Here is a 27,855-nt window from a genome sequence, read left to right on the forward strand (position 1 = left end):
GTTGCTGGTGATCTGGCCTGGAGAAGCACCATCTTCTTCTCCGTGTGACATTCCCTCTGTGTGCGTCTTCAACCTAGCCCGTCCTCATGACCTGAGTTTAGCTTGGTTACTCCTGAAAAGGTATCTCCACCTCAGGTCCCATTCTGAGGTCCTGGGGGCTAGGATTTCAACATGTAAATTTGGGGGAACACAATTCAGCCCACAACGACGGCCTACATCCTATTTTTGGTGGAGTCACTGATAAATAAGTTCTGTGCGGGCAGGAACCACACTGGGACTTACCCATTTTCAGAATCCAGCCCAGAGCCCAGCATAGAGTAGTCACTGGGAAGCCATCCATACAGTTAACCCATGAAATCAATCCTCCCTGCCTGAGTCTCCTTAGAGGTGGGACAGGCCGTGTCTAAGGTTCGTGTGTGAGACAACCCAGAGCCAGACTCTGGGAGTCGGGCGGATGCCACCTTTCATGAACAGAGTGCCCATAGGCAAGTTGCTTTATCACAGGAACCTCACTTTTGTTGGTAAAATGAAAAAAAAAAAAAATGCATGCTTACCCAGATGTGCAGCTAATGCTTTTGAAAGCAACTGGTACACAGTAACCATCAGCTTCAACCACCATGAGGAGTGAGGTCCCCATCACGGAAGGTGTGTAAGCAGACAAACACCGGAAGATCTCTTCTCAGGAAGGCTGGAATGGTGACTTCGGCAGAGAAATGGAGTTGGGACTGGATTGTACCCTGAGCCACACGATACAACTAGGCTTTACCGTGCCTTCTCTCCAAATCCACCCAATCCACTTTCCCATGTTTCCCCTAAGAGGAGAAAGGGCACTGATAGACTTTGAGCATCAGCCCCATGCCATCGTTAGGAACCACTCTACCCCCATTTAACAGGTGAGAAGACTGAGACCCAGGGCCAATGGTGGCACTGGGATGAACGCGGAGGTGTATATCCGAGCCCGAAGCTTTCCCCTGAGGTCCCAGCATCGTGGAGAATCATTCACTTGTGCAATCACTCAGCACCTCCTAGGTGCCTGGCACCAACTTTGGCCCTGGGGAAATGCAGGGGATGGGCACAGGGCCCACACCACTGAGAAGCTGCCGGTGTGCTAGGAGGAGCCCAGCACATAAACACACTGTGGTGATCTTTACACCCAAATAGGAAACACTTTTTCAGATTCATTATGTGCCAGGTGCTGTTCTAGGTGCGTCACATATATATTTTCTGCTCCTAGTGGCCCCTGCAAGGCTTTCTCCATTGTCAAAGCTCATGGCTCCAAACCTGGTCCCATCATGAATCACATGGCCTTCTCTCCTGCAGCCATAGGGCCTACCTGGATCATCCAGAGTCATCTCTCCACCTCAAGAGCCTTAACTGAATCACATCTGAAAAGTCCCTTTTAGATAAAATTCACAGGTTGTAGGAATTAGGACCCAGATATCTTCGGGGACCATTATTCAGCCAACTACAGGCCCCGAGGACTGACTGCCGGGCCAATCTCCTCCTTCAGAAATGGGGAAACTGAGGCTTAGAGCATGGATGTGCTCAAAGTTTCTCTGGCAGTTGGTTGCAGGGTTGAGTCACGGGCTGTCTGCCTGGAGCTGGGAGGTCGTGCCCACCTCTGGGACCCAACACTCACAAGACCCAAGGAGTCAGGCTGAGAGGAGACCTCCTCTGCCTGGCTTGGCCTTTTCCTCTGGACCATAGGCAGAGGGGCAAGGAGGTGCTTGGACGGTGTCTGAGAGCCGCCCAGTCAGGGAATGCTGCAGTTCAATGATTTTCAAACGTTCGGGTCGCAGAAGCCCTCTACACACTTAAACATTGAGGACTCCTAGGGTACCTGGCTAGCTCAGCCAGTACAGCACGTGACTCTTGATCTCAGGCTCATGAGTTCAAGCCCCCACGTCGGGCACAGAGATTATTTACTAAATAAATAAATAAATAAATAAGCAAACAAATAAATAAATAATTGAAGACGCCAGTGAGTTCTTGTTTATGTAGAACATAATCATAAGTAGTTGCCATATTAAAAATTAAAACCAGGACAATTAAAATATATTCGTTACATTGTTTAAAAATAAGCATAAACCCATTACTAGTTAACATATCATTTTAATGTAAAAAAACCCCTATATTTTCTAAAACCACAAATCTGTGAGAAGAGTGGCCTTGTTTCATTCGTTTGCAAATCTCGTTAATGTCTGGTTTAATAAAAGAGAATTCTCAAAGCTGCTTCTGCAGTTTGTTGGGGTATGTTGCTTTGATTGAGGCATGTGAAGATTATCCAGCTTCCAGATAAGTGATTGGAAAAGGGAGGAGTGATTCACCTGTCTTTTCAGATAGTTAGGGATATCCGGTTTTGGTATTACACTGAAACTCGATGTTTTAGTTGTTTTACTTTAAGTTTCACTATGGCCTGGGAAACTGTATCAATGAAATTTTTCTACTTTGTTATATTAAATATCATTGGTGTGTCCTGCATTTTGAATGGACCTTTTACACATGCAGGCCTTTGCAAATCATGCATTGGTCACTTGGAAAATATTGTTCCATTGAATTATGCAGGCCTCCCAAATGTTGATTATAATGACCATATATCATTATATAATATCAAACAGTCACATTCATTACTATCACCTACCATCTTATTTTAAAAGTCTTTAAGTATTGGGGGCGCCTGGGTGGCTCAGTTGGTTAAGCGACTGCCTTCGGCTCAGGTCATGATCCTGGAGTCCCGGGATCGAGTCCTGCATCGGGCTCCCTGCTCAGCAGGGAGTCTGCTTCTCCCTCTGACCCTCCCCCCTCTCATGCTCTCTCTCTCTCTATCTCATTCTCTCTCTCAAATAAATAAATAAATAAAATCTTTAAAAAAAAAAGTCTTTAAGTATTGGGAAGTATATGATTATGGATACAAATTTTCCTTGGAAAATTTAAAATTTATTATTGGTAACAAATATGGCCAGTTGTTTTTCTTGAAATGACGGCTCACATTTATTTTCCAGAAAATGCTTGCCCACTGCCCAAGTCTGAATAACCATAGTCTACTTATCAGTGGTTCTCTCAAGTCAAAAATGAGGTTCTCTGGAAAAAGGAGTTACGCTCCAATACGCTTCTGTGTCTCCGAAGTTCTCTGGGGGCGCCCGGGTGGCACAGTTGGTTAAGCATCTGACTCTTGATTTCAGCTCAGGTCATGATCTTAGGGGCGTGGGATCAAGCCTCATGTCAGTGTGGAGCCTGCTAAGGACTCTCTCTCTCCCTCTGCCCCCCACCTCATACTCTATTGTGCTCACTCTCTTTCTAAAAAAAAGAAGTTCTCTGTGCACGCTTCCTAGTTAGCCACTTGGAATGTTTAGAAGGTAAACATTCAAGGATTGAAATTTAATAACATTAATCATTTTTACCATTTCATCAAGGATATTCTTAAGGGAAACTCAGGGTTTTTTTGCCAAGTGTGTGTGTCTATAAAGAATACAGTTAACTGTGAGAACAGTTGGTATCTCTGCCCCGATCCGCACTAACGTGCCCACAGTTTACCCAGCATGGCTGTGCATCCTCAGTGCTAATGTCTACACTGTGCAAAGGCAAATACCATCTTGGTTTTATTGCAGAAATACTTTTGACCCAGCAGACTCATGATGGGGGTCTTGGGCATGCCCCAAGGGCGTGTGGACCACACTTTGAGAATCACTGTGTAACTCAATAGATAGCATGGTTCTGATGTTTGTCTTCCATGCCCATCCATGTCCTCCTCCGCCCAGAATGGCCCCTCTCCTCTGACCACCCCACCACCATGTCATCGGCGTCCCCCCAGTCGGGCCGCCCTGCCCTACCCCGGGTGACCCCCACCCTCCTTTGGCCACCCATCTGGCGCTGCTCCAGATTCCAGTTCCTCCCTGTCAACTTGTGGCCACCACAAGCCCCCCTCCTTTGAACCACATGGTCCGTCTTGCCGAGCAGCGGGAGCCCTGAGACTTGTGGGATCCAGGTTTCAGCTCCTCCCCAGTGAAGGGGCCTTGGAGAATTCATTTCACATCTTAGAGCCTCTGTCTCCTCCTCCAGGAGATCAGGATGAAAATGCCCCCTCCCTTGACGGTCTGTGGGAGAAGTGAATGAGGTCACCCACAAAAAGCACCCACATAGCACACGGGATTCTCTGCGGGTCCTTACTATCCCCTCAGCGCCTTGCCTGGCGTGCAGGGAATGAGCTCTAGCGTCCAGAGCGCCCCGACCTGTCCCTGCTCTTGTACTGCCTGATAACCTCGGGGCAGGGGCTCCCGGGCCCTAGGAAGGGAGAGAAGGGCCAGCATGCTCCTCTTCCTCTTCCTCTCTGCAAGCAAGGACGGGGAAGGGTGGAGGCAGGTGTGAGCACCCCTGCCAGGACCAGCAACTAACCCTCCTGGCAGCTTCCTAAGGCAGCTCTGGACTGTCTCGAGCTTCCACGGTGGCCCTAGCGTGACTGTACTTTGGACCCATCAGGGAGTGTTATGCAGTGTTACAAGCTCCCATGACCTCGTGGGTGGGGCCATGGTCATTATTACACACAGCATCTCTGTAAGGCCGGCCGCCCCTCCCGGTTCACACTTCTGGTGTGACCTAGCAGCGGGCGCCCCTGCCCACGTGGTGGCCGGACCAGCATCCCCTGGTTGGCTGGCTCTGACCCTGATGGAGGCCTGGGTGCGGGTGACATGTCACTCCCTCAGCCTCCACTCTGGTTCCAAGACACTTTGTTCTGTGCCACATCATTAATTTCTGGGGAAAAAAAAAAAACCAAAACAAACGACCTCTCAAATTAAAAAAGAAGAAGAAAGACATGCTCCCAGCTTTGCTTGTTGGCACATCAGTCTAGAACAATCAGGGCTCCTTGTCAGTGAAGAGCAGAGTCTGGACCTCCGGGGAGGGGTTATCTCATGCAAACATGACCTTGGGGACGGGCCCTGGTGCTGGTCCCTGCCTGCAGGAAGGGGCGGTGAGGACATTTTCAATCCCCCCCAATGACCAGGCTGCAAGGAAGCTTGAGCAGCAGAAGTGAAGGTGGTGGGGGAGGCTTGCGGGGTCCCAGGGGAGCTCGCATCCCCTTTCCCTGAAGCACACAGGACTGCAGACTGGAGGTTTCATCCTAACCAAGGTCTGTGCGGGGCTCAGGAGGCAGGATGACCCACTTTCTGAGGGTCATCTCACTTCCCTTACCAGCAGCCCCATCAGGAAAGTGCTATAATCATGTCCCTTCGACCGTGTGTGTTGGGGGGGTTCTCACTTCTCCCGCTGACTATTTTCCCCATGACATGGGGGGCACCGGTCTTCTCAGCACCAGAATCCCCACTCCCAGGAATTTCTGGGTCCCCGCACCCCACTTGGGCATTCTGTTTCTGTAAAATGGAATATCTAGGACCTGAGAGTCCTGTCATTTCCCTCTTGGAGCATAAGTACCAGGGGATGGATTACCTGAAGCTTTGGGGGTTTGGAGACCCAGAAAGGGGGTGGGGTGAGGGGAGTGGAAGTGACACTTGGGGGGGGCCTGCTCTGTGCTAAAACGGCCGGCCGCTGGCTTCTATGCTTGAGCATTTCCATACTTAACGTAATCATCATGACAGCCCTGTGAGGGGGATTTTATTTTCCCCATTATATGGATGGGGAAGCTGAGGCTCCTGGAAACCAAAGACATAACCAAGGTCACACGGGAGTAGGTGGCAGAGTTGGATCTGAGCCCAGCTCGCCAACCCAGGGAGGTCGTGGATCAGCCTCGCCATAGCGTCACCTCGGCCTGCCTTGGGGGTCATCGTGGCTCTGGAGGCTCATCAGGACCTGGGCTCCTAGAAGGCGGGGGGGCACCTTTTGCACCCGCATGTCTCCCAAGTCCCCTTCTGCCTTGCATACAGTCGACGCTTACATACAGTCGGCGCTTAACACACGTGGATGGCATGATTGAATTCCTGAAGAGGCCAAGAGGAAAGCTGGTGACTTCGACTTCGAATTGCAAGGGGACATGAACTGTGTGTCACTAGGACAGAGGCTGTTTCATTGTCTTCATGGAGTCACCCACAGAAAGGGAGGGTCCTCCCGCAGCCCTGGGAGGGTTCCCAGCCCCACTGAGCGAGCTGGGATGGGGGCAGGGGTGGGGGCAGGGATGGGGGATGGGGTGGAGGCAGGGGTGGCAGCCCCTGTGAGAGCACGGAGGGCAGGGCACAGGTGCCGCACGAGTTGGGGCTCACGCCTCAGGCAGGGGATAAACACCTAAACTGGGGAGACAGCCGCTTGCCATCAGACCAGCAGGAGATTGAAACAGAAGCCTCGGTGTTTAAATTCTTTTTCCTAACAACGAACCGTGTAACACGTTTTTGGTGGAGCCTGGAATTTCCTAGCCCTTGTGTCTCTGTTTCTCATTTTCAGTCTCCTTTTCAAAGGGGAATTGGAAGTCGTGAAATATCCAGGCCTGGTAGATCAGGGGAATGCCTGCAGGGTTTAGATCGAGTTTGGGTTTGCTGATGAATATTTTTCTCCCTCTTCTCCTTCCTCCTCCTCCTCCTCCTTCCCCGTCTTCTGCTTCTGCTTCCTCTTCATCTTCTTCTCCATCATCTTCTTCTTCTTCTCCTTCTCCTCCTCCCCCGATCTCTCCCCCTCCTCCTCCTCCTCCTTCTTCCTCATCTTCTAACATCTTCAGTTTTTCTCCACTTCTTCTTAAGACCTCAAACTCACCAGACTGGCTTTTTAGCCAAAGGGGGCTTTAGAGATCACCTGATTTAATGCCCTCATTTTACCAAATGCCTCTCTGGAAGGCCAAAAGGTCACTTAGCAATTTAGGGGACAGCTGGGATCAAAACCTTTGACCCTCAACAGGGGCTCTGTCCACTATAATTTTGATAATATGCTCTTTCCATGTTCATCTTTTTCTCAGGCTGGCCTCGGCTTCTAGCGGAGGTCGTGGCCTGAGATACAACAGTGGTTGGGGCTCATCTGCCGGCAGGATCATCTCCGCCCCACTCTGTCACTGTGGCTCCATGGTGCTGGCCCAGGAAAGCAAATGTGACCAACCAAAGTGACAGACTGTGAAGGGCTCAGGACTGGGCCAATCAGGCTTTCCTGGGACTTTGGTGGAACTTCAAGGCAAGACTATCATTTTGTCTAGCTTTGAAATAACCAGGACGATACAGGCCCGGAGCCACCATGTACCATCTTTCTGCCACATGAAGAGAGACTGTCGAAGAATGAAAACAGAGGTGGCGCAGGGAGGTGGGGGGTAGGCTAGTCCCAGGGATATCATTCACACCTCTGGATCCTTCCATACCAGAAGAGACCTCCCACGTGGACTTCCCAGAAACACAAGCCAATGCGTCTCCTTTTGTGAGTCAAGACAGTTGGAGTCGGGTGTTGACCATTTACAAATGGAAGATTCTCCACTCATACACGGGACTTCGATAAAACTCTGATGTGTCCGAAGGGTGATTCTGGGTTTCCTTGGGACATCAGGGACCTCCTCCTATAACCTTGCTAACTGGTTGTGTGTGAAAGTAAATGCAAATTGCGGTTCAAATTTTGCCCATGTGTAAATATATACTAGTAGGCAGGGACAGTTGCTAAACCAGAACAGTCCAGTGGCTCCTTAGAGTCCAGCCTTCTCTTCTTTTAGGGAGCAGACCCGCCCATCTTCTAGTTGAAGGATTCAGCAAAACTTCTCAGCAGAGCCAGATAACCAGTCCTCCTTCGAGTGCCCAAACCGAGGGCTGATTTGTAATCCCACATCTGGGACAGCATGACAAAGGCTGAAGGACATGAATGTCTAGGTTCTTAGAGATTATTGAGGCAAGGGGAAGAAGGGGTGCCGTGTAACGCCTCAGACAAGCTGTACCTTTGAGTATCATTCATTCAACCCCTGGAAAATCATTTCTACCGTATGTTACACTGATTAACAAAGTCTCTGTTTTAGTTAAAGATAAAGGTATCTGGAGCACTTCCAGAAACTCCCAGAGTAGAGGGAACTTTTAAAATCAGCTTTTTATTTTTGGAATAATTTTAGACATACAGGAAAGTTACAAAGATAGTACAGAGAGTTCTAATATACCCCTCATCCCGTTTCCCCCGATGACTCACACGCCAAGATTCATTTGTCAAAACGAAGAAATTAATACTGGTACATTACTATTAACTAAACTCTGGACTTTATTCAAATATCCCTAGTTTTCCCACAAATGTCCTTTTTCTCTTCCAGGACCCCATCCAGGACTCCACATTACATTTAGTCATCATGTCTCCTTAGGTTCCTCTAGTCTGAGCTTCCTTGCTTTTTATGACCTTGACAGTTTTGAGGAGTATTGGTCGGGTGCTTTGTAGAATGCACCTGATGATTTTCTCATAGTGAAGTGGGGTGATTCATTTTGGGGAAGATCACCACAGAGGTGGAGTACCCTTCTCATCACACCAGGTCAGTGGTTCCCACTATTCATACAACCTATCCCTGATGGTATTGACCTTCATCCCTTGGTTAAGGTCTTGTTTGCCAGGCTTGTCCACTGCAAAGCTGCTTTTCTTTCCCCTTTCCATGTTCTATACTTTGAAAGCAAGGCAATTAAGTGCAGCCTACACCCAAGGGAGAAGGGGTTAAGCCCCATCTCCCGGAGCGAAGAGCTTAATCCCTCCCTCCCTGAGTGTGGACTGGATTTATTGCCTTCCTATCATCGGCAAATTCTCCTGTAAGGAAGATTTATCTCCTCTCCCCCTATTTATTTAATCATTTATTTATATCAGTACGGACTCATGGATATTTATTTTATACTCTGGGCTTTAATCCAATAGTATATTCCTAATTTCATTGCTCATATTGTCCCAGCTTTGACTATTGGAAGTTCTTTTGGATTGGCTCCAAAAGGTGACATTTTGGTGAGTTACTTCCAATGCTAAGTAACCACCTCTGCTGTGGGTATTCCTGAGTAAGATATACTTCTGATATTAACAAGTGTCCTCTAGAATGTAGATAAGACTAATTAACCTAATAAAATGGCAATCAAACCATATACTTTGTACCCTTTTTATTCATTCCACTTTTCCGTTAATGTCCATATATATAATGTTCTGCTCTGTGGATAGAACACAGCTTACGTACCTCTTGTGTTTTGCTGTTTTACACAACACTAAAATGAACATTTTCTCATGAAAAGGATTAAAGCTCAATTCATATGGCTGAATCACTTTCTAAAGGGGTTTAGTCCTGCCACCAACTATGCGTGTGAGTTACTAAAATTACTATCATGAAACAGATTCAACACAAATGCAGTAAAAAGTGGTAGAAAGCCCACTGGCTGATACACAAAATTTAACCAACCCACGCGTTTCTATCAGGCTGGAGATGCTAATTTTTTTTTTTTTCTTAATCTATTACATGCAGAAGAGCAGGGAGGTTGACAAGATGACCTTTTAGATCTTTAAGGACCCTCTGACTCTGATCTGTTGTAGTTCTACCTGGGATGTATAAGTATTAATATTTAATATTTAAACAATTTAATATACAATCATTTTTGTGCTTCTTAAGGGAAAAAAAAAAATCCTACCTGCCAGGCATCACGCTTCATGCTTTCCATACCTGCACACCTACTTCTGCCCACAGCCAGAGGAAGCTCCCGCTGTTATTCTCATTTTGCAGAGGAGGACCCCAGGGATTTGCCCCAGTTGCAACACCCCTCGCCGCGGCCCGGTCTTCACATTTCTGGGAACTTCTTGAGACCAGGCTCTGTGTCTTCCTCCTTTCTTTTCCCCAGTGCCCACCACGGGCCCCGGCACTGTTGAAGCAATAAAGGAGAAAGCAGAGATCAGGATATAAACACCCAAACATTTATAAAAAAAAAAACAAAAAACAAAACCTTGTATGAATGAAGAAATGCCCTGAAGAGAAGGAAGGCAACTACAGTCCAGGAGGGAAAATTTCACCCTCTGGGTCCCAATTCCAGTTCACACCCTGACTCTGTCTGGCCTCTCCTTTGTAAAGTCACTCTGATCCCTCCTACCTTAGGGGAGTGGTGAGAATGAGAGAGGGCGGGCAGAAAGTGCGTGGCTCAGTGTCCCCCAGATTCTCGAGTCACAGTATCATTTATTAGGCGACAATCCTCCTTGCTCCTTCGGATTCCTATAAAATGGAGACAGTAAACCACCCTCAGACAGTTAAGTGAAGAAATGCACACGGACCCCTCGGCGTGGTTCTGGACCCCGGCAAGGGCTCCGGCAGTGGTCATGGGATTCGCCCGTAAAGACAGGTAATGTCCTGTGACTGTTAATCTCGCTATTAGAAAACCTCACAAGATACGCCAAAATTACCAAAAAGAAGGCAAATCAAGTTGGATCTCTGGTGCCAAAAACCACAGCCGGAAGTTTCAATTCAGCAGCGTGCGGTCACACTCTAGCGGGCGTGGACACGGCCGCAGACCCTAAGCGTGGCAGTGCTCAGCCCTCGGAACTGGACCGGGCACCTCCTTCTCTGAGGTCCGGGGGAAGCCATGTCAATCCCCTCTTTCCACCACTACTGCTTCTTCCTCTGCTCTCTGCCTGGGTCTACGGCACAGTGCCGAGAGCACAGACATGGGGGTTTCAACAGACCTGGGGGGTATTCCAGGATCTGCCACCGCTGTGTGGCCTTGGGCCAGTTGTTAACCTCTCTGTGCTTCCGTCTTCTCATGTGTAAACTGAGAAAAATGCTCCCTATCGGATGCTTGATCTGGGTAGTCAATGAGCAGACCTGTAGAAAGCCGTTAGCCTGGTGTCTGGCACGGAGGAAGCAATCAATACATGGGTGCTGTTAACTCTACTAACACGAGGGTGCTCGCGGAAGGGCTGGTGATATGCAAAGTCTTGCATAGTAGGTCCTTACTAAATGCTGTTGGAATGAACACATGCATGCATGAACAGTGCAAGGATGAGTGAATGAATCATGCTAAAGTCCCTTTCCTCCTTAGAGGGAAGGGATTATCTCTGCTCCCCTGCCCCTGCTGCCCTGGGCTCTTTCATCTTCTGAAGGCTGCCCACCTTTCCCTCTGGGCTGCCCGCCCCTCCCGGGGGGCCTCCCTCCTTGGTCACCACCCAGCTCAGCTCTCTCCCAGCTCTCCTGTCCTCCTGGCTCCCACTGGCCTGGGGGTGGTGGGCGGTGGTGGCCGGTGGTTGGTGGCTGGAAGCTAAGCACGGGGTTTGCACTCCCCTTGTTACCCCAGACCCTGGCTGGCCTCCTGTCTACAGGGCTGCACCAGGATCCCTCCCCCACGCCGCCCCAGTGGCCCTGCTCCCGGGGCATATTTCAGAGTCGAAATGGAAGGCGAGAGGTGGGTTTGCTGATCACCGGATAACCCTGGGAGTAACTGTGAAGTATTATAAACAGTGTCACGTCAACTCGAGATTTAGCATCAGATCCTGACTTGAGCGCGAGGAAATGGGGCCATGACAGGGAGGCGCTTCCTCCCAGACGAATGTCCAAAGGTGTCTCGAGAAGGGCCGTGATGACAGGCAGAAGGCTTAGTGGGGTAGGAAGTGGCTGCTTATGGGCTGCAGGCTTCTCGAAGTGCTGCTGAGGGGCGCCTGTGGGGAGGGGGTGGCCCACGCGAGCCGTGTCCCCCTCCCGTCTGCGGCCAGCACGGGCTGGGGCCCCGCGGTCACCGCCCAACCCGGGAGCAGCAGGGACACCCTCTGGGAGCACCCAGGCTCACAGGTGACCTCAGCAGCCTCCAGAAAGATCCCCACCAGTTTTCAATCTCCCCGAAGCTGGAAACCATCCCCCCTCCCCTCCCCCCCCCGCACTGCTCCTTGCACCTTATCTCTGGTGACTTCAGAAACCTCTGAGAAGAGTTCCACGGCACGTATCTGAATCTTTCTGGAAACATTTGGCCCGCAGAGATGGTTGTAAGGAGGATGAGACCTACTTCCCTAGGGAGACGTGCCAGATGAAGATGAAGATGGGAGACATTCTGGCGACTTCCCGGCTTGGGGGGCCCCTGCGAGCCCGGGCTGCCTGCGCTGACCGCCCACTCAGCCTCGTTCAAAACGGACCCTGATGGGAGCAGTTCGCCTTGCGGACCCAGGTGACAGCCCCGGCGGCTCCCACCACTGACCCGGAGGCAGGACGTCCCTTCACCTCGCCAAACCCCAACTGCCTTATCTCTACCCCAAGGCTCGTTTTATGAAACAAATTGCCCAGCGCCTAAGACCCATTTTTCCCCAGAAGGCAGTGCACCCCAAAATGTTCCAAGCCCCGTGGTCATCAAATAAGGAATAGGCTGAACCACAGCACCAGGTTATACCTTTTCACTGTCTCTTCTGCATTCAGTTTTCGGCCTGAACAAAATAGTATGTTTTCCTATCATTTTCAATGCAAATGCTTTTTCACTCATTTCCATTACTTTTTCCAACAAACAAACAAACAAAAAACCCAAAAAACCGAACCACACATTTTATCCACCACCACCCTGGGGACAAGGAAGGTGACAGGTGGTTGGGGGATTGGACGCCGCGACACTGGGGAGAGCACGTTGTATAAATGTGTTTCCCGGGTTGTTGAACACGCTGTCCGTGCCAGGCTCCAGGGTCTGGGGCGCCCAGCCTCCATCCCCGCCATCTGGAAGTCACGGGCTTAGAGGAGGACGGAGCTGTAAGAGCAGACACATCCTGTGCTGGAACTGCTTTGACCGAGAAGATGGCATTTCACGCTGTGAAATATGTCATTACAAGCACTGCCTCCAGTAATAACAAGAACACAGTCATCTCCTCGTATTCGCGGGGGGTATGTTCCAAGACCCCCAGCGGATGCCGGAGACTACAGATGGTAGCCAACCCCATATAGACTATGTTTTTCCTTAAACATACATCCCTATGATAAAGTCGAATTCATAAATTAGGCACAGTAAGAGATTAACAGTAATTAATAAGAAAACAAAACCATTCTAAGAATCTACTGTAATAAATGCTAGGTGACTAGAGTCTCTCTCTCTCTTAAACTGTCTTACTGTCCTGTCCTCACCCCTCTTCTTGTGATGATGTGACATGATACCAAGCCCACGTGGTGAGAGGAAGTGAGGGGAGTGACGTCGGCACGTGACGTAGCGCGAGGCCACTATGACCCTCTGACCACGGGTCAGGAGGAGGATCATCCGCGGATGACTGTGGTGAAACCGAGGATAAGGGGACACCACCGTGCTGATGATGGTAGGAACACACACAGCACACGTTACTGCTTCGTGCATCGGGCATGTGCCAACTGCTCTAGAGAAGTTCCCCGTTTGACCCTCACCATTACTTGTGAGGCATGGTCTCCTGTTGCCGCCATCTCACAGACGAGGAGACCAAGGGAGGGCTTGCCAGGAGCGCGAGGTTGGAAAGCCAGTAAATCCCAAGCAATCTGATGTCAGCACCTACCGTGTCCCTCAGTTATCGCCGTGCTGTTGGGGGAACGGGGGCTCTTCTTGATTTGCTGTCATGGAACCAACCCAAAAAACCCTTGGAGAGCGGCGTGTCCATCTGCCATTTTGCAGTCAAGGGGCCAATGGCTTACAGAGGAGGGGTACATGGGCCAAGGCCACGGAGCTGCGGAGGGCTGGGGACTGGGGGACAGGACCTAGAGCTGCCTCTGAACGTGGAAACTTTTACACTGTCTCACATGAACAGGCCAACCCCTCCTTGCACACTTCTTCTCTTTTGTTTTTTCTGAAGCAGAAAGGAAATTAATCCGGCTATAAGGTGGGTCCCCACTGCCTCTTCTTGTCCCGACAGAGAGTGAGGCTGGGGCTCCCATCTCGGGCTCTCTTCTCAACCCGTGACTCCACGGGACCCCAAGTCCACACCTGCCCCTGGTCACCGCATGCCTCCTCCCTCCTCCAGCCTCACCACTGGGTTTTCCCGGCCCTGCACATAAGTTGTCACCTCTAGGACCCCTCTTCCTGGCCAGGTGAACTTGACCTGGCCTTCCACAGTCACCCTGCTGCACTTCCCGCATGGTCCTTGGGTGAAGCGAGGGGGTCCCTGAGCAGGGTCAGGTCCTGCCCCAGCTCACCTGCCATTCACGTGGCCAATCATTGGACTTCTTGATTCCTTATCTAGTAAAGGGGGGAGGGACACTAATATAGCACCAGCCCCAGAAGGCTGTCAAGATTAAATAAGTACCGAGCACAGTGCTTGGTACACAATAGGTGGTCAATGGATATTAACTGCTCTTCTAATAGCAACAGGGAGTAAGTGAACCCCATGTTCTGTGCACGAGAATCTCCAGCTCCCGAAGCAGGAACTCCTTCTTGCTTCCCCAAGTCCTCTGTGACACTTGGCATCATGGAAAAAACACAGACCCTGGACTGGTCTACAATCTTACTGCGCAAATCTGGGCAAGTCACTTTCCTTCCCTGAGCTTCAGTTTGTTCAACTGGAAAATGAGGATATTTATACTCACTTTGTGGGTGGTTATGAGGAAGAAAAAAGTGCATGCTTTCCTTCACGAATCTGAACATTCTTAGAGCTCCCGATCTGTACCCCACACAACACTGGGGGCTGGAAATATGGTGAATATGACAAAGACCTGGTCTGGGAGGGCTCATGGCCTGCCCATCACGCTATGCTACTTCTCCACTAAGAGAAGTTCTTAGAACCCCTCCGATGGCCTTTCCCAGCTTCATCTGCAGGAACAGTCAGGATCGGAAGCCAGAACACACTGCGCTCTTGGGCGACAGTTTCCTTCTGCAGCCCCCAGGGAGGGGGCAGCTGTGCATGGTCCCCGCCACCTAATGGAGAAGGTTTGTCTCCGGAGCTTATGTGTTCCTCTTGGTGTCTGGGGTCCAAAACATGGAGTAGGGGCAGAGAGATATTTTTTCCAACCATCTGGGTTTGGGCAGAACCCAAAGCACACTTCGCCAAGATGCTTTCTCTCCGTCTTGGAAGCAAGGGGTGCTCCCGCCGAGATCTCATTCCTAAGTGTGGGTTTCAATATGTAATTGATGAAAATGCTGCTGAGAAGCAGTGGGGGCCCGGGCTACTTCCGCCCTCCATCAGCCACCAGAGTCCCCAGGTGTCCCCGGGGTTCATGCTGAACACTTGCGAATGTTCCTCTCTCTCTCGCTCGGCGCTGCTTTAGAGCCAGGAAGTCTCTCCCAAACATGATTCCTGGCCCTGACTCCTCTCTCCTAGGGGCTCGGAATCTGGCACGTAGTAGGTGCTTCGTAAATATTGTTGAAGGAACAAAGGAACAAATGGTAAGCTTCCGTAAAGCGGCCCCCGGGGGTAGGGAAGACAATTACTCATCTCTACAGAGCACCTGCTGTATTTCAGGCAAAATGCCTGATGCTTTAGGTAGGGTCTTTTCTTTCTACACCTGTGCTGTGATCTGGCACCTCCATGCCCGTTTTACCGGGGAGGAGACAGGCTCAGAGAGGGCAAGGTGCTCAGTGAAGGACACACAGCATGTGAAAGCAGTGCACAGTTGGCACGCGGGGCTGTCAAACCTCAAAGCCACACAGCTCCTCCTGGGCCGAGGGCCCCTCTCCTTGGATCAGTGAATAGAATCGGTCCCAGACCCCAGCCAAGCCACCTTGCTGACTCCTCAACCCCCTGGAGCCCCCTGAGAGGGGCCTCACTGGAATAATGAGGACAGGACAGGCTATACCACGGGAAGAGGTAAGCACCACGACTCTGTGGCTGGATGGACTAAAGGCTAATGTCTGGCTCGCACCACAGTCTGGTTGGTAAGTGGGGAACCCTCCCTGGTGGCTGTTCTCAAAGACAGGCCTCCGCACGTGGCTTCCAAGGTTGCAGAAGGGGACAAGAGGGTGGGAGGGCCATGCATGATGTTTCTAAGGGACAGGCCTACAACTGGCATGTTCCTTTCACCGCGTTCCATTCATTCCAACCAACGACCAACCTACCTGAAGGGAGGCTAGAAACAGAGCCTTCTGGCACTTGGAGGAAAACCAGCTCTGAGTATGAGCCCTGGCGCCCACCCAGCTGCCCTCGGGGCTCTGTCTCTCCCTGAGCCTTAAAGCCTCCCCCAGCAGACCCTGCTCAGCTCCCAGAGTTCCAGGGACAAGCCAAGCCCCAGAACCCAGGGCGTATAAAATGGGCCTGTGCCCCTGAACCTTAAAGCTGAAGCCAGAGGCTCTGCTGGGCCCTGGGTGATGCTCAAGACACTTGCCCGAAGCTGAATGAACCCCGGCCTGGGGTCTCTCCGGAGCCTCCTTCCAGCCCAGAGGAGCTGCAGGGAACCCCTCCTTTCCTGCAGCTCTGAGCCCTGGCCCAGTTCCCGCCCCTGCCCAGCCAGACGCCCCATCACAGCATCCCAGAGCTCTGAGGTCGGCTCCTCCACATAGAGGCCTCCCCCGGCGCCCCCACGGTTCCGCTTAGAGCAGTGCCAGAAGCCCTCACAAGCCTGGATGATGTCTGTTCTGGCTCCAGACGCAGGACTGAGACTAGTGTGAACCCCCATGACAGTCCAAAGACAGCATGTCCCCTGATAGGGAGAGCAGCCCGTTCCTGGAGTGGGATCTCAAGAAAGAAGGAGAGCCCCTAGACCGTGGGTGGGGGTCTCAGCCACGCTTCAGGAGACCTCTCCTCACTAATTTCCCAGATGCCACTGCTAAACTTGGTCCTGGACCAGAGCCCAGGAGGACAATGCCCTTGAAAACAGCATTTCTTAAAATGGGTAACCCAACGTGGCCCCCTAGTCAGGTAAATTCGGGAGCTGCTGCCTGCTGCAGGCAGCCACCCCCTGCCTGGGCCACCTGGGAGAGGCACAATGCACCTTAGCTTATAAAGGCTCTGAGAAGTCCCGCAGTAAAATAATAATAATAATAATAAACCAACAAAAAAACACCACAAAACTTGTTTTATTTTATTTAGCTATGCACCTTCCAAAATTTGACCTCAGAACCCTTTGTGTAGGGCGCCTGGGTGGCTCAGATGGTTAAGTGTCTGCCTTCGGCTCAGGTCATGATCCCATGGTCCTGGGATCGAGCCCCACATCGGGCTCCCTGCTAGGCGGGAGCCTGCTTCTCCCTCTGCCTCTGCCTCTGCCTCTCTGACTCTCATGAATAAATAAATAAAATATTTAAAAAAAAAAAAAAGAACCCTTTGTGTACTCTTTACCTCATAATGGTTCGATGGTACACGCTTTGGAAATCTGTCCTAGCTGATCCTAGAGGCAGCTTCAGAGATGAATCACACCTGGCCCCTGCTCTGGGTGGCTCGCCTGCCGGTGGTTAGAGGGTGCAGGAGACAGGCAAATACAACAAATGCCACCAGTACTTGGCCAACCAATGTCGCCCAACAAAAAGCTGTGCCCCGCCTGCTTTACCTTTGCTGTAGCATTCTTTCCCAGACATGGCGTCTAGGTATTTGTGTGCAGCTTTATTCTCTGTCTCCCCTTCCTCTCGCTCCAATGGACCCTCCGCAGGGAAAAAACTTTGTCCGTGGTGTTTGCTGCTTCACCCCATACATCTCCTCCCATGTCTCAGACCATGTTTGGCACGTACTGGGTGCTTAATAATGTTTGGCAAAGTGGCTTCGTTAATTGCACAAATGGGATAAAATAGAGCACAAGGAGAGTACGTGATTCACCACTGTCACATGGCCAGGTGGTGATGGAGTGGAGGTGTGAAGCCAAGAGTGTGACTTCAGAGCCCCCACTCTGGCCCTCTGCCGTCTGCCCCAACAGCACCAGGCTGTCCTGAGCGAGGGAAAGAGTGACCCATAGCCCTTTGTCTTCTTCCAGGGGGTCACCTGAGCCCAGCTCCCCAAACCTGCCCCGCCCTGGTTTCCACTTGACCTCTACACCCGTCCCCGTCCATCCCTGCCTCAGACCCTGCCCCTGGGCCAGCACCCAGCAGGGGATCAGGTCACCTACCACCCCCCAGCAAGGCCATGGAGGCCCCGGAAATTGAAACTGGGGGTGACCCCCGGGGTGGCCGGTGCTGAATTCTCCAAGAGGAAGAGAATTCTACTGAGTATCCAACAAGCCCAACTTGACTGCTCCCAACCCTCCCCCCTTCCTCAAACTAGTGCCAAAGGACGCTGCCTCCCTGCAGTGTCATAAAATGAGAGATGGGGAAGCAGAGGGGCTAAGTCCGGGGCCGGAAGCAACTGGGTCTGACGCACCGCAGCATGAGCCTGACTAGCTGGCCCTTCTTGGGGCCTCGGTGTTGTCCCCAGACAACCGAGAAGCCTTGCTCAAGGATCATCAGCTTGACTGTCCCACAGAAATGTTCTACTTGCCAGTACAGAGGTATGGGCAAGATGCTGGGGATCCCAGAGCCAGGACCCCCCTACCAGCATGGGTCAGAGAGGCTTCTCAGAAACACTGTTGACTTTTAACCTGAGTCACCAAGGGTGAGTTGGAATTGTTTGGTTGAAGATGAGGCTAGAAAGGAAGGAAGAGACCTATTTGCACAGACCTTAGAAGGCAGGACTTTCTCCTGTGGGCACTGGGAAGCAACTTTCCCACCTTTGTTTTCCATGAAGGTAAGCAAAGTATTCTCTGGCTAACTTTTGTCTCAGTATGAGGCTCATCTCTGATTTACAGAAAACTCAAAATGACAGTGGTTTAAACCCACAAGAATTTATTCTCTTCCAAAAAAGAAGTCCAGAAGCAGGTGGTCTGTTCTACCAGTCCCTAGGAACCCAGCCTCCTTCTTTCTGTTCCACTCACCTCTCTATGTGGCTCCCAGCCTCAACATTGCCTCATGGTCCAAGATGGCTGTTGGAGCTCCAGCCTCCACATTCACCTTCCTGGCAGCAGGGCAAAGGAATGGAAGTAGCACAAAGGAGACACACTCTTAGCAGAGGCAGCCCTTTTAAAGAGGCTTCCCAGAAGACCCACCCATAACTTTCACTTACATCTTACTGGTTAGAACTTAGACTTGTAGCCACTCTAGCTGCAAAAAATGTAGTCTTTGTTCCGAGCACTAATTTGCCCTGCTGTGCACCAGAGGTCTATAACTAAAGAAGGTAGGAATGGATATTGGGTAGACATCTGGCAACCTGAGCTACCCTGGCTCTGGGCTGCAAGAAACAGAATACCTGACACCCAGTCTTTAATACTAACTGGATAAGAAGTCTGGAGGGACATGTCCCAGGGTTGGGTTGCTGACTCAACAATGAAATCAAGACCCAGATTCTTTCTATCCTCTGTTCTGCCATCTTCAGGATATTGAACATTAATTGAGTTATTATTAAATTAGTTAATATTTAGTACTTGTGCGATATAAAAATAAAATTCATGGCACTTACGCTATGTAAAAATAAGCTCGATGTACCACCTCACAATCACAAGATGACTGCCACAGCTCCAGACATCACATCCTGCCCCTATATCCTATGACATAAGAAAGGGAAGAGGGCAAAAAATTGCTTTCCTTAGACCAGTCTTATGTCTCATCAAAAAAGAAAATCTATCTCGGTAGCACCCCATCCCCATCAGTCTTCCCCTTATGGCTCATTGACCAGGATGAGGCCACCTGCCATAGGTAAACCAATTGCTGTCATGGGGGAGTGAGGTTGCCCTGACTGGCTTAGATCACTTGTGTTCCAGCCTGCAGGCTGGACGCGTTGCCACCCAAATAAAACCAGGGTTCCAATAGCAAGGCAGGAGGGGACAGAGCCGGTGGGTGGTGAGCAACCATGTCCACTGTGCTATAGAAGAATGGAGGCTAGGAAAATACAGAGGAGTGTGCCAAGGCTGCTCCAGGGAGAGATGCTGGTGGCTTTTCCACGAGAAGGCAGGCCCCCCGGGCTCAGGGCTGAGCTGGCCTGCATGGGCCTCGAGTGTGCGGGCAGCCCGTCCTGGCCGGTGACTGCATCGAACTCTCCTTTTCGGCCATCGAGAATGCATTTGTGCTCGGTGCACCGGTCCCTGAGGGCACGGGGGCTCCAAGCCAGTGCATCAGGAATTCTGCATTCTCACCTTGGCCTGAGCGTCCCAATTTATCTTGTAGTTGCATTAAATCCCGCGCAACATACCACAGACATATTTCTCATCTAACGGCCCGTTGCAGGGGATCCAGAACGCTGCAAATACAAAACGTTCTTTGCCTGGTTTTCTTGCTTAAAATCAAATAACTCCACTCACCGCTCCCTCCCTGCGTCTCGCACGGTTCACTTAGATTAATAACATTTGAGATTCCGTCTATTAGGTATGGAAAGCAGCAAGCGAGGGCCTTCTAGCCAATTCCAATTCCAGGTACTGCGTGATGGAAACTATTTCTCCCCGTCCCTGTTGCCAGCAACAAGCTTTTCTATAACGGCTTAATTAGGATTCAAGATCGCGTCCAGGAGCCCAGAGCCTCAGGAGGAGCCAAGCCGGCGTGTTTACAGACTTCTGTGTTCAGTCCGTTTCTGGTTTTGTATTTTGCAAGAGAAGGGAAAAGGAAATCGTGGGGGTGGGGTGGGGGGAGAGAGGAGAAAGAGAGAGAGAGGTGGGTTTTTAATAACAGAAGGAAGCTTCAAGTATGGTGGAAACACAGGTACATTGGGGGCCGGATGGGAAGATGGGATCAATGGAGATGCGGAGTCAGCAGGCATGGAAATCCAGAAGGGGTTCAGACACTCGGGAGACCAGAGTAATGAATGGGCTTCCTTTTCGGCCACCGCACCGTGGTGACAAAAGGTCACGAAAGTCCTGTCCATCGATGTTGGCAGGGCCTGGCATTGGCAGGAAGTCTTGTTCTGAAAGTGGCAGAACTCAAGTTAAAGGCTCTGTTTCTTCCCAGCTATGTGGCCTTGGACAAGTCCCCTCACCTCTCTGAAATAAGTATGAGGAAAGCACTTGACATCGCCATGACACCTGCGGGACCTTGGTAAATATGGGCTTGTGTGCGTGGAAGCTGACTCCCATGGACTTTTATGTCACCCTGGACTCAACAGTCACACCTTACAGCTGGACAGTGGACAAGCCTCTAAGGAGCTGTGGGTACCATTTACACTCCCTTGGCCTCCATTTCCTCATCTATAAAATGGGTTAATAATAGTGCAGTTTAAAAGATATGATGCACCTAAAGCCCTGAGCTCAGTGCCCTGCATAAGGAAGGTGCTCAAACCTAGGGGTGGGCAGAAAGTCGTCTTGGCAAACCCCATCATTGTACTGATAAGGAGTGTGAGGCCCAGAGTACGACACGATGCTCACTGATCCACAAAGAATCAATGGAAAGGCTCGGTTAGGACTCCTGCTATTTTACCACCGGTCAGATAGAAGGTCCCATTTAAGATGCATGTAACGGGGTCCTTAGACACCAGAAGAAGCATGAACTCTTGACAACCTGCTGGGGAGGAAGAATTCGGGGGTTCAAAATACACAACGTCAATGTGGGAAGAGCAGATGCCAGAGGAGGAATCCTCAAATAGGTCAGTTTCCAAATCGCTCTTAGGAAATGCCACTTTGCATCTGACCTTGCACTTCCTTGTCTAGGGAGCCTTCCAGCAGAGTCACGAACATTTACATATGAGGATGTTGATTGCCAAGCTCACGATAGCAAATAGCAAGACGTTGGAAGAATTTCTGCGTGTTGGAGGGTTGGTTAAGTAAAGCATGCTAACACAAAGGGTAGAACACAAGGCAGCTTTGAAAATTGATATTTGTGAGGAATTTTCAATGAAACAGGAAAACCCTAATGACATAATGTGAAGAAGAAAGAACACAAAAACTGTGCATCCAGAATGCTTTCAACTGTGTAAAATGTGTGTGTATGTGTGTGCATGTGTGTCTGTGTGCGTGTGTGTGTTGTGTATTGGGAAAAATACCAAACTGGTAACACTCCTTGCAGAAGAATGGTAGAATTAGAAGTGATCTCTGTCCTTCTATCGATTTACTTATTTATATATATATTTTTTCATTTTACAAATGTTCTACAGGGAGTACATATTACTCTTACAACCAGAAGTTCTATTTAAATGTTAAATAGCATAGAAAAGCAAGTGTGAAGTGAACCCCTTCAGCCCTTTATCGTATCTTTCCTCACTCCTATAGGAAAGCCAGTCATAGAGAGAAGGCCTAAATTCCAGTCTACCATCCCACTCAAGCTAAGTGACTCATCCACACGAGGGCTCAGATCTTCCCTTTGATGCGTTATTAATGTCAAAGGATGACTCAGAGACAGTACCACTTAAAAAAGAGAAAGTACACTTTCTTTGGAAGTGAGTCGAGCTTCAGAAGGACCAGCTCACAAGCACTAAGCACAGTAAGAACTTAAAAGGAGGAGCCGTGTGGAGACGTTGGTCAAAGGGCACAAATGTTCAGTTAGAAGAAGAATAAGGGCAGAAGATCTAATGCTCAGCATGGTGACTGCAGTTAATAAATCGGCTCTCACCGCAAAGAGAAAAGTTAATTGGGAGATGATGGTGGTGCTCATTATCTTGATCTTGTCCATCATTTCACAACCTACAAGTATATCAAGCAAGTCACCGCATTATACACTTCCAATATATACCATTATATTTGTCAGTTAGTCCCAGTTGTTCCTCAATAAAGTTAAAAAAAACCTTACAAAACTGCAAAATTATCAACACTTCTCTTTGGATTATCTATTGCTGTGTAACAAACCGCCCCAAAGGCCAGCACTCAAAACAATCGCGATTTGTTATCTCCCAGAATTCTGTGGGTCAGCAGTGCAGGCAGGGCTGAGGCGGGGGGTGGGGGGTGGGGTGGCTCTGCTGCTTCACGTGGCATCAGCAGGGACTGCTCAGCCGGACGTCACTGATGTGCCAGGCACCCGAACGCGCCTACATGTGCTGAGTGTGTGTGATGGGGCGGCCTCTCTTCGTTCAGTCAGCTAGCTTGAGCTCCTTCACAGGTGTAGCTGCTCCCCGCCCCCAAGCAGAAAATCAGGTGCCGCCAGGCTTCTTCAGGGCTATGTCCACACCTGGCACGCTATTGCTTTCTCCAGGTTTTATTGGTCAAAGCAGTCCAAGGCGTGGGCCAGTAAGGAAGGAGACGCGCCATCTCACGATGTGGGGAGCAGCATCACATGAGGGGCGGTGGGAATTGCAGGCGGCCACATCTGGAGACAAGCAAGCACAGATACCAAGTTCACCTTGGTCTGCTCATGATGGGAAAAGAGCGACCTTCCCACATGACACAGTGCGGGTGCATCTGGAGCCCAGCCTGAGGTCAGCTCCCGCCCCAGGCTCTAGCAGACATTGGTTCAAATCCCAGCTCCACCACGTACTAGCCAGCAGGAAGGGGTTTATTGACCTCAGACCAGTCAATAAACCCCTCCAAGCCTCGGTTTGCTCACCTATAAAATAGGCATCATGTCTGTCTCAGGTGTTATTTGAGAGAATTAAATTAAAGCAACATACCTAGCCCAGTGCCAGGCAACACAGCTCCTCAGGGAAAGTTAGCATTAGTCCCTCCTTGCTTTTATGAGAAGATCTAGGCAGTAGAAACCAAGACTTCTACTTTTCCAAGCCTTCTAGGATTATCAAGGCCCTGAACAGACATTCTGGAAATGAAGGAGTAGCTAAGGCTTTGATCAGCCTAGCGGGCTCTGCCACCTGCCTGACAACTGGCACTGCCCAGTGAGCACGTGACCTAGGCCTGGCCAATCATCGGACCTCCTTCCTCTGGATTAAGGATTGGTTCAAGGGAGAGCATGTGACTCAAGTAGAACCAATCAGAGTCCTTCCCTGGGATTTCTGATTTTGAGCTAGAGCCTTGCTCCTGGAGTCCCAGAGCTGGAAAGAGGGGGTGGTAGGGCTACTCTCAGGTATCCTTAAAGTGCGGCCAAGAAGGTAAGAGGAAAATAAAGAGAGAAACAGGGTCCTGGGAGCCCTCCTGGCGACCCATCCTATGGTTCTGGGATCCAGGCAGAGTAGCCTAAACTCTCTCTGCTGAAGCCAGCGTGAGTCCTAATACAGATCTCAAGAGGAAGACAGGTCCAGGAGGAGGAGGAGTACTGGACAGAAAGGCAGAAGGAGGAGGAGAGAGAAACCTGGGCCACTCCACCTGCTCAGGATAGCGCTGGAATGAAAATCCAGCATCACTTCCGAGGAACCACCTCCGCCAGAGGGGCACGTGTTCATTTAGGTAGGATCAAGACTAAGAGCAAGAAGGATATTGTCTATTGCAAGATGATTTAGGGAAATAGAAAATAAACAACCTCAACAACCGTCAGGGCGGGAATGGCCGAATAAGCTGAGTTGTCTACAACATGTCTACAACATAATTGCTAATTATTTAAAATATCGAGAATAATTTAAATATTGCAAATAATCAAAACTAATGACACCGGAAGATCTCAAAGACATATTATCAAGTGGAAAGCTAAATATGGAACGGTGAGAGCAAACTAAGAATCAAACCAACAACAAAAGTCATGCAGGCACGCACAGGCGCGCTTGCGCGCACACACACACACACACACAGGAGATGAGACCATATGCATCCATGTGGTATAAAAATGCATGGATACAAACCAAGCTGATTAGCATTTCTTCTGGAAAGTGGAACAGGGACCAGGATTGCTTTGGGAGAGGGGACCAAAATGGACTTCAACTTTGTCTATAATGTATTCCTGCTGGTAGATATATCATGTCATACATAATGTATTCATGTATTTGTATGATTATAATATTGATAAAATAACCAATCTGAACATAAATGGGGATGCAGAGCAATTTCATTTTGAGATCATTGATTTCAACATCCTTAATTTATACGTAAAGAAATCAAGGCTCAGACCAGGGAAGTGACTGGTCCAAGCCCACAGGAGGCGGGGGATTTGTACTAAACCCAATCGAGTTCCAGCCCCGTGTCTTTCTACCACATCACACTGTCACCCTTGAGCGGAGACAAGCTATCTTCTTAGCACCAGACGAAGCCCATGGAGATAGAGAGCCTTTGAGGTCCTAAGTCCAAGCCTGGTCCCCATCCACCTGCCTGTCCAGCCTCAGCACGCAGGGAGAGTGCTGGAGTATGAGACAGAAGCCTGCTGGGGATTGTTCTCGGCCCCCAACCTCCCGTGGGACCCTGGGTGGGTGGACAACTGCTTCGGTGCCCTCCTTACCTCCTCCCAGCTCTTGGGCGCTACCCTCCGTGAACTTTGCCTGTGGCGAAGTCCATACGCAACATACCCTCTGCATGACCCTAGATCTTTGCCTCCTGTTCATAATTAAGAGACGAAACCACCAAATGAGCATATGTGTACGTATATGCAGCAATGAAGTCTTTTTTTTTCTTAATGTGAACTATTTTGGCCTAATTCTTTTTTTTATGAAAAGAACGGCTAATATTTCATGGCGAGAGATAAGATCTTGCTTTAATACAGTTAGCTTCAATTGACCTTGAACTGAATCTACAAATTTCTTAGAGGTGACCTCTTCATCGACGCTTGATATATGTTCACAAATAAATTAACTGAGACGATTCCTATTTAGATAACGCATCCAATCGAGAAGCCAAAATAAAGGCAGATGTCCAGGGCTCACGAGGAGAGTCGTGGAATCATGGAATCTTAGAATAACAAGAGTTTGGGAATGATAAAATTATAGACTCTTAGAGTTGAAGAATCCAGAGCTAGAGGGGACCCCTCACGTGAAGACTGCAGGAGCTAACTTGTGAACTCTTCAGGGAAGGGGTGAAGTACTGGTCATCCTCAGCCCTGAGGCTGGTACATACAAGGAGCTTTGTAGTAAATATGTCTTAACAAGTGCCTGAGTGAACAATTGAGTGTTAAGAAGTCATCCTGTAGAGAAAGGGGAACCCTCCTACACTGTTGGTGGGAATGCAAGCTGGTGCAGCCACTCTGGAAAACAGTATGGAGGTTCCTCAAAAAGTTGAAAATAGAGCTACCATATGATCCAGCAATTGCACTACCGGGTATTTACCCCAAAGATACAAAAGTAGGGACCCGAAAGGCTACGTGCACCCCGATGTTTATAGCAGCAATGTCCACAATAGCCAAACTGTGGAAAGAGCCAAGATGTCCATCAACAGATGAATGGATAAAGAAGATGTGGTATATATATACAATGGAATATTATGCAGCCATCAAAAGGAATGAGATCTTGCCATTTGCAACGATGTGGATGGAACTGGAGGGTATTATGCTGAGCGAAATAAGTCAAACAGAGAAAGACATGTATCATATGACCTCACTGATATGAGGAATTCTTAATCTCAGGAAACAAACTGAGGGTTGCTGGAGTGGGGGGTGGGGTGGGAGGGATGGGGTGACTGGGTGATGGACACTGGGGAGGGTATGTGTTCTGGTAAGCGCTGTGAATTGTGCAAGACTGTTGAATCTCAGATCTGTACCTCTGAAACAAATAATGCAATATATGTTAAGAAAGAAAAAAAGAAGAAGAAGAATGTAGCAGGAGGGGAAGAATGAAGGGGGGGAAATCGGAGGGGGAGAAGAACCATGAGAGACGATGGACTCTGAAAAACAAACTGAGGGTTCTAGAGGGGAGGGGGTTGGGAGGATGGGTTAGCCTGGTGATGGGTATTGAGGAGGGCACGTTCTGCATGGAGCACTGGGTGTTATGCACAAACAATGAATCATGGAACACTAAATCTAAAACTAATGATGTAATGTACGGGGATTAACATAACAATAAAAAAAATTAAAAAAAAAAAAGAAGTCATCCTGTAAAAGAAAACCAGAGAAGGAATCATTCCTTCCACAAAGCTCTACTGCACACCTGCTGTGTGCCAAGCCCTGTGTGACAGACAGACAGACAGACAGACGTAACTCCTAGAAGAGTTCACACACATCCTGCCCTTGAGGAGGTCCCAATCTAGTGATAGTTACTAGGGGCTGAGGAGGATTCTGGGAGATTTCCTCTAGTCCCTGCCTTTTTCCCACCCAAGCTGTTCCTTTGTGCGGGGGTGGGGAGCCCATTACCTCCTGGACTTTGGACCTGGATTTCAGGGAGTCACCACCAAGTACGTTGTATGTCACTGTCACAGAGTGAGACAGCATGCTAAGCCGTTACCAGTGACATGGTAGAAGGAAAGAACAATTTTAAAGGGGAATACAAGTCTCAAATTCAATCATTCAGGCCTTCTTTCTAAATACAGTTATAGATTTAATTAAGCATAAATATTTACCACTTGGTTTACCAGGGGTTTTTTGATGGCCATTCTAACATGGGTCAAAATGTTAAAAATATATGGGTTCAAACAATCATCCCTCGCTCCACGGTTAATGAGCACCATCGACCCCGGCTCTGGGCAGCCCTGTAAGTAAGCCTGGTGCCCTCTGTGACATATTTCTGAGGGAATTGAATAGATGGCCCCTGGGGAAAGACTTCTACTGCCAAACAGGTTTGGAAAATGCTAGTTCAAAGGAAAACTCCACACCCTTCTTTACTACAGGACTTCTCAGAACGTTTATTGTGCGGACGTGCTCCACAGGGCCATATGGGATGCAGCTTTTCTCAAAGTGATTTGGCCACAGAACCGTTTTTGGAGAAATAGGCACACATGGTGAGGATGAGCCCGACAAGCCACCACATCCTCAGTGTGACACGCTAGATCCCTAGGGGGTCGATGCTCTCACAGTCCCTCATTTGCGGACCTCTCCCTCACCCCCTGGGCTTTTCGCCCAGCCACGCCACCCTGAACTTTGGTAGGCAATGGCCTCCGTTGTCCATTCACCCGTCCCCTTCCCTTCCCACCCCGTGGGGACAGAGCCTTTGGTGGGCCCCGCCCTGCGCCCCCAAGCAGAGCGGCCATGCCAGAAGGGGAAGGCAGAGCATGTCGGGGGGCAGACTCACCTGGTGTGGCACGGTGGACTCCTGCTGCGGCACTGGGAAAGGTCAGGGGATGAAAGCAGCAGCAGAGACAAGGAGCAAGTTGAGAACGATGTGGAATAGCACGTTAAGGAACTCGGGCTTTGTCTGAAGGGCAGAGCCAGCCATTGTTGCATA

Source organism: Phoca vitulina, unplaced genomic scaffold (assembly GCF_004348235.1).
Source record: "Phoca vitulina isolate PV1807 unplaced genomic scaffold, GSC_HSeal_1.0 scaffold7, whole genome shotgun sequence".
Lineage (NCBI taxonomy): Eukaryota > Metazoa > Chordata > Mammalia > Carnivora > Phocidae > Phoca > Phoca vitulina.